The sequence below is a fragment of the Nycticebus coucang genome, chromosome 18 (assembly GCF_027406575.1).
Source record: "Nycticebus coucang isolate mNycCou1 chromosome 18, mNycCou1.pri, whole genome shotgun sequence".
NCBI lineage: Eukaryota > Metazoa > Chordata > Mammalia > Primates > Lorisidae > Nycticebus > Nycticebus coucang.
In genome coordinates this window covers 52,774,962-52,782,490 of record NC_069797.1, presented here as the reverse complement: position 1 = coordinate 52,782,490, position 7,529 = coordinate 52,774,962, and positions in this window count along the sequence as shown.

Here is a 7,529-nt window from a genome sequence, read left to right as displayed (position 1 = left end):
CTACCCTCCCACACCAGATTTCCAAGTAGCTCAGACTACAGGCACACACCACAGCCCCTGGTTCACTTGACTTTTTTTTTTTTTAATAGACAGTCTTACTCTGTTGCCCTGGGTACAGTGCCACAGTTTCAGCCTAGCAACCTCAAACTCTTGGCCTCTTGCCTCAGCCTCCCAGGATCTCGCTCTAGCTCAGGCTAGTCAAGAACTCCTGAGCTCAGGTGATCTTGGCCTCCTGGAGTGCTAGGATTACAGGTGTGAGCCACCTCACCTGGCCCATTTGACATTCTTAATTTAAATGAGAGAGAGAGGAAGGAATCAGGCTGGAATTTGGAAGAACTTTGTGCAAAATGGCTGAGATCCTTAGACCGAAGCCCTAACTTATGAACAAAATGGAATACCAGCAACATAGATGGTTAAAAAGGTCTTAGCACAGCAACTCCATAAATGAACCAAGTTTCCATAAATCTATCCTAATCCTTGCACCATCCTTGAACACTTTGCTGCATAGAAGGAAGCCTAAATGAGCACAGGTTGGAGGCAGTGGGCAGTTATATTTATCATTTGGTTTAATTGCTGGGTGCTGGGAGCCACATCAAGGTAAGATTGAACCTGAGCTAGAAAACTAGACATCACTGGGAGATTACATGGCTGGAGAATAACTGTTTCATGATGTTGCCGCTGGATACTAACTGGACATGACTTTGAGTGATTTTTTCCTTTGGGAATTATATGAGTTATGGTGGTTCTTGAGGTTGTTGGGTCATCTTAGGGTATATTGGGACAAGGGCACATATGTGTCTGTGCACGTGAACTGCACAATATAGCCCAGTATGTGGTAGAGACCTTTTGGGATTCTTCCTAACTAGGAGTCTTCACTCCCTCTTCTCTAAATACTGCCCCTCAACTCTTGGTATGGCCTTCAACAGTCCTATTTGGGTTGTTTTTTTTTGTTTTTGTTTTTGTTTTTTGAGACAGAGTCTCATCATGTCGCCCTCTGTAGAGTGCTGTGGCGTCACAGCTCACTGCAACCTCAAACTCCTGGGCTCAAGCAATTCTCTTACTTCAGCCTTTCTAGTAGCTGGGACTACAGGCACCCGCCACAACACCCGGCCATTTTTTTTTTGCAGTTGTCATTGTTATTTAGCTGGCCTGGGCTGGGTTCAACCCCACCACCCTCAGTGTATGTGGCTGGTGCCGTAACCACTGTACTATAGGCGCAGAGCCCAACAGTGATATTTGAAACTTCATTTTTTTATGTCTATAATTTTTTTTTTTTTTTTTTTTTTTTTGTAGAGACAGAGTCTCACTTTATGGCCCTCGGTAGAGTGCCGTGGCCTCACACAGCTCACAGCAACCTCCAGCTCCTGGGCTTACGCGATTCTCTTGCCTCAGCCTCCCGAGTAGCTGGGACTACAGGCGCCCGCCACAACGCCCGGCTATTTTTTGGTTGCAGTTTGGCCGGGGCCGGGCTTGAACCCACCACCCTCGGTATATGGGGCCGGCGCCCTACCGACTGAGCCACAGGCGCCGCCCTATGTCTATAATTTTTAATGTTTTGATTTCTTATATTATGGTCAGAGAATGTGGTCTGTGTGATATTGATTCTTCTGTATTTATTAAAGCTTGTTTTGTGGCTAAGTAGTTAATTTTTATAAGTGTCCTGTGCACGCTTAAAAAGACTGTGGACACTCTAATTGCTGGGTGCAGGGTCCTATGGAAGTGCAATAGATGAAGGTAGTTAATTGTGTTGTTCAAATCTCCTGTATCCTCATTCACTATTGATCTGCTTCATCTGTCAATTACTGAAAAATATGTGTAAAATACCCTACCATAATGGTGAATACCTGAATTTCTTATAGTTCTGTCGATTTTTGCTTTACATTCATATTATCACATGCATACAGTTTAGAATTATTATATTCTCTTTGAACATTTTATGAGTGTATATAAGATTCTCTTATTTATTTATTTATTTTTTTTTTTTTGTGGTTTTTGGCCGGGCTGGGTTTGAACCCACCACCTCTGGCATATGGGACCGGCGCCCTACTCACTGAGCCACAAGCGCCGCCCTATTTATTTATTTTTTAGAGAAAGAGTGTCACTCTCTCACCCAGACTGAAGTGCAGTGGTGTCATCACAGCTCACTGCAGCCTCTAACTCCTGGGCTCAAGTGAGCCTTCCGCCTCAGCCTCCTAAGCAGCTAGGAACAGGGGAACGCCACCACACCTGTGTGGGTTTTTTTAGGTTTTTCTGTTTGTTTGTTTTTGGTTTTGCTTTTGTAAAGAGAAGGCATCTCCCTATGTTGTCCAGGCTGGTCTTGAACTCCTGGCCTCAAGCGATCCTCCTTCCTCAACCTCCCAAAGTGCTAGGATTACAGACGTGAGCCACTATACTCCCTCTTTTCTACAATAGTGCTGTTTGCCTCAAAGAATATTATGCCTTATTATAACAATTACACCAGATTTCTTTTAGTTAGTGTTTTCCAGTATATCTTTCTACATTCAATCTTTCATTACCTTTAAAAGATGTTGTAGGTGGTCGGCGCCTGTAGCTCAGTGGCTAGGGCACCACTGGATTTGATGGGTTCAATCCAGCCCGGGCCAACCAAATAATGACAACTACTACCAAAAAGTAGCCAGCATTGTGGCGGGCACCTGTCGTCCCAGCTACTTGGGAGGCTGAAGCAAAAGAATCACTTAAGCCCAAGTGTGTGAGGTTGCTGTGAGCTGTGACGTCACAGCACTCTACCGAGGGGGACATAGCAAGACTCTGTCTCAAAAAAAATTAATAAAAATAAAAAATGAAAGATGTTGTAGGCGATGCCCGTAGCTCAGTGGGTACGGCGCCAGCCACATACACCAAGGGTGGTGGGTTCGAACCCGGCCAGCTAAACCACAATGACACCTGCAACAAAAAAAATAGCCAGACATTGTGGCGGGCACCTGTAGTCCCAGGTACTTGGGAGGCTGAGGCAAGAGAATCGCTTAAGCCTAAGAGTTTGAGGTTGCTGTGAGCTGTGATACCATGGCACTCCACCAAGGGCAAAATAGTGAGACTGTCTCAAAAAAAAAGAGATGTTTTAAATATCTTTAATAAGCAGTACATAGTAAATGTCTACCGAAGGCTGGCTCCTCATGCTGCTGAAAGCATTGCCTTGGATGCTTTCCTTGTCTCTCCTTTATCATCCTTTTCTTCCTACCTCTGTGCATTATGTTCAACACAAACGCATGCTGCTATTTTTTCAATCTTAAAGAAAAATTCACTCAACCCTACTTCCATCTCGAGCTATGCCTATTTCTTTGTTCCCGTTTACTAAAAAATTCTGCAAAAGAATGCTATTTAATCATTTCCCCCTCATTCTCTTATTTTTCTCATTCTCAGGTTTTTATTCACTGTTTTTATATTATGTTTTTAAATAACCCATTATTTCAGAAGCAATACACAAACTTTGTAAAAAATTAGAAAATGTAGCAAAAGTAATAAAATGAAAACATCACATTCTCACCATGCTGAGAATACCAATGTTAATAACTTAGTTCTCCAGTAATAACTGGATCTTTTATGGATAATATATGCATGTTTGAGCACATGGGTTTTTATCAACAAGAGATCATATTGTACATACCATACTTTTTGATACTTTTGGCTGAACTTTATTTATATATCTGCCCTAATTCTTATATTCTTCTCTCATGAAAGACAGCATTATCCATTCATTCAAGCCAAACTTCCTTCTCCTTCACCAGCCCCTCTCCACTAGTCATCAATCATTAAAAGACATCTTCCTGGCCCGGCGTGGTGGTTCACATCTGTAATCCTAGCACTCTGGGAGGTCGAGGCAGGCTGAACTCACAGGTTTGAGACCAGCCTGAGCCAAAGCGAGACCTCATCTCTAAAATAATAGCCAAGCATTGAGGAGGGCACCTGTAGTCCCATCTATGTGGGAGGCTGAGGCAAAAGAATCGCTTAAGCCCTGGCTCAGTGCCTGTGACTCAAGCAGTTAAGCGCCAGCCACATAAACCTAAGCTGGCGGGTTCGAATCCAGCCCGGACCCACCAAACAACAACGATGGCTGCAACGAAAAAATAGCCGGGCATTGTGGCAGGCATCCATAGTCCCAGCTACTTGGGAGGCAGAGGCAGGAGAATCTCTTGAGCCCAGTAGTTGGAGGTTGCTATGAGCTGTGATGCCACAGCACTCTACCCAGGGCAACAGCTTGAGGCTCTGTCATCAAAAAAAAAAAAAGAAAAAGTCTTGATTTCATATTCCAGATTTCATATCAGAGTCAGCTTTCTGGAACATCTGTTTCAGTTTATTGACCTCTGCCTCCACGTCTTTTTTTGTTTGTTTGTTTTGTTTGTTTTTTTGAGACAGAGTCTTGCTATGTCACCCTCGGTAGAGTGCAGTGGACATCACAGCTGACAGCAACCTCAAACTCTTGGGCATAAGTGATTCTCTTGCCTCAGCTTCCCAAGTACCTGGGACTGCAGGCACCTGCCACAATGCCCGGCTATTTTTTCTATTTCTATATATATATATATATTTTGTAGAGACAGAGTCTCACTTTACCAACCTCAGTAGAGTGCCATGACGTCATGGGACTCACAGCAACCTCCAGCACTTGGGCTTAGGCAATTCTCTTACCTGAGCCTCCCGGGTAGCTGGGACTACAGGCGCCCACCACAATGCCCGGCTATTTTTTGTTGCAGTTTGGTCAGGGCCGGATTTGAACCCGCCACCCTTGGTATATGGGGCCTGCGCCCTACTCACTGAGCCACGGGCGCCGCCGCCTCCTTTGTGTTTTCATACGTTGTTCCTTCTTCCTAGAAGACCCTCATCTGTTCTCTCTCACCCTCTCCCTTGAAATATCTAGCTAACATATATTTATCCTCAAACCCCAGTTTAGAAATCACTTTTTTTCACTGGGCGCAGTGGCTCACACCTGTAATCCTAACCACTATGAGAGGCCAAGGAGGGTAGATAGCTTGAGCTCACAAGTTCGAGACCAACCTGAGCAAAACTTGAGACCCCCGTCTGTGGTAAAAATAGAAAAACTGAGGTAAGAGGATCACTTGAGCCCAAGAGTTGGAAGTTGCTGTGAGATATGGGACAGCTTGAGACTCTGTCTCAAAAATAAAGAAAAGAAAAGAAAAGAAAAGAAGGGTGGTGCCTGTGGCTCAAAGGGATAGGGCACCAGTCCCATATGCTGGAGGTGGTGGGTTCAAACCCAGCCTCGACGAAAAACCACACCAAAAATGAAAAGAAAGAAATCACTTTTTTTCAAAAAGCCTTCCTTGTTTTTGTCTAGATGGAATTATTACTCCCTTCCTTATACTTTGCAGATAGTTTTATTGTGGTGCTCAGTAACATAATAGTTTTAATTGTTTGTTTACATATTCATTTCCCTGCTAATTTTAAATTTCTGTAGGGCAAAGACTAGTCTTAGTCATCTGAGTATTCCCAGCATCAAAGACAGTGGTTGGAATGTGCTAAGTGCTCAAAATGTTGAATTCATTCCTGAACAATGAAGAACTAGGCTTGCAAGAAAAGAGAGAAGATCTGAAATAAGACTCTAGGTGGAAGAGAAATGGGTTCAGAAAGAGGAACCTGCTGCTTTATTATCTAAAAGTTTGCCCTTTGCCTCCTTTATCAAAAGCATTTCTCCTTCCTTGGGAATCCTCTCAGATTTCCCACAGGGGCTGTTTGGCCTCCACTCCAAGAAATAGAATGGCACTCGTAGCTCAGTGGGCAGGGCGCCAGCGGGTTTGAACCCAGCTAAAACAATGACAACTGGGACCAAAAAATAATAATAATAATAGAAAAATTAGCCAGTGAGACAGCACTGCCTACCCAGAGTGACAGACCAAGACTCTGTATCATATAAAAAGAAAAACATTTATTTCCTTCCAATCCTTTTTCCACATGCTTTTTTTTTGAGACAGAACCTCAAGCTGTCACCCTGGGTAGAGTGCTGTGGCGTCACAACTCACAGCAACCTCCAACTCCTGGGCTTAGGCGATTCTCTTGCCTCAGCCTCCCAAGTCACTGGGACTACAGGCACCTGTCACAACACCTGGCTATATTTTGGTTGTAGTTGTCATTGTTGTTTGGCAGGCCCCGGCTGCATTCGAACCTGACAGCTCAAGTTTATGTGGCTGGCGCCTCAGCTGCTTGAGCTACAAGAGCTGAGCCTCCAGATGTATTTTTTCACAATGCTATGCATGGTTTTGAATTTCTCATGTCCTTTATCATAAAAAGGTTCTCAATATAAAATATTCCTCAAGGTCAGGCTCAGTGCCCATAGCTCAGTGATTAGGGCACCAGCTACATACACCTAGGGCCTGCTAAACAACAATGACAACTATAACAACAAAATAGCCAGGTAATCATTCTGGGCGGTACCTGTAGCTCAAGGAGTAGGGCGCCAGCCCCATATACCCGTGGTGGTGGGTTCAAGCCCCACCCCTGACAAAACTACAAAAAAAAAAAAAAAGCCAGGCTTTATGGCAGGCACCCATAATCCTAACTACTTGGGAGGCTGAGGCAAGAAAATCTCTTAAGCCCGAGAGTTTGAGGTTGCTGTGAGTTGTGACACCATGGCAATCTACCCAGGGTGACAGCTTGAGACTGTCTCAAAAAAAATTTGTTTTTATTTTACTTCAGGTTTTATTTCTGCTTATTTTATCAAATGAAGATTTCATAATTATTTCACCATTTAACATCATTTACCGATATTTCTATTATTTATAATTCTGATTTTTTTCTTCAGTATGGATTCCTGCAAGTGATATTACTGTGTCAAGGTCAAGTTTTTGAATAAAAATGAATATTGGCAAATTGTTTTCAAGAATGTTTCTAATTCCTCCTCTCACCAGCAATATAGTAGAGTGTGCGGCCCACATTAAGAAAAAGAACTCTAGGGCAGCGCCTGTGGCTCAGTGGTGGCGGGTTCGAACCTGGCCCCCGCCAAACTGCAACAATAAATAGCCCCACGTTGTGGCGGGCGCCTGTAGTCCCAGCTAGTAGGGAGGCTGAGGCAAGAGAATCGCCCAAACCCAGGAGTTGGAGGTTGCTGTAAGCAGTGCAAAATGGTGCGTTTAAACTTCTGTTTATTTGATCAGCAACTCTGAACATTTTTCCTGCCATTCATATTTCTTCCTTAGTGAATTGCCTGTTCCTATCCTTGGTTCGTTTTTCTATAGGGATACTGTTTTATCCCTACAGTGACGTTTTAACAAAATAAAATAGATTTTTTAAATAACATCTGTTGCCAGTCCATGACCGATGAACACCGGCGGAGACCAACAAAAGCACGCTCACCACTTGGGAGCTTTCCAGCTGGCTTTTATTCTCCACGGCAGAAACAGGTTTCCACAAATCACTAGAGTAGGAATTACTGCAAAGGCGTAGGGAGAAGGAACATCTCGCGGGATCTTAGCTGTCCTTGGGGCTTCCAACAGGACTACAAATCCCAACATGCAACGCGCTTCGAGGCCCGAGCGCCCGAATGAAGTCTCAGGGCCAAGGTC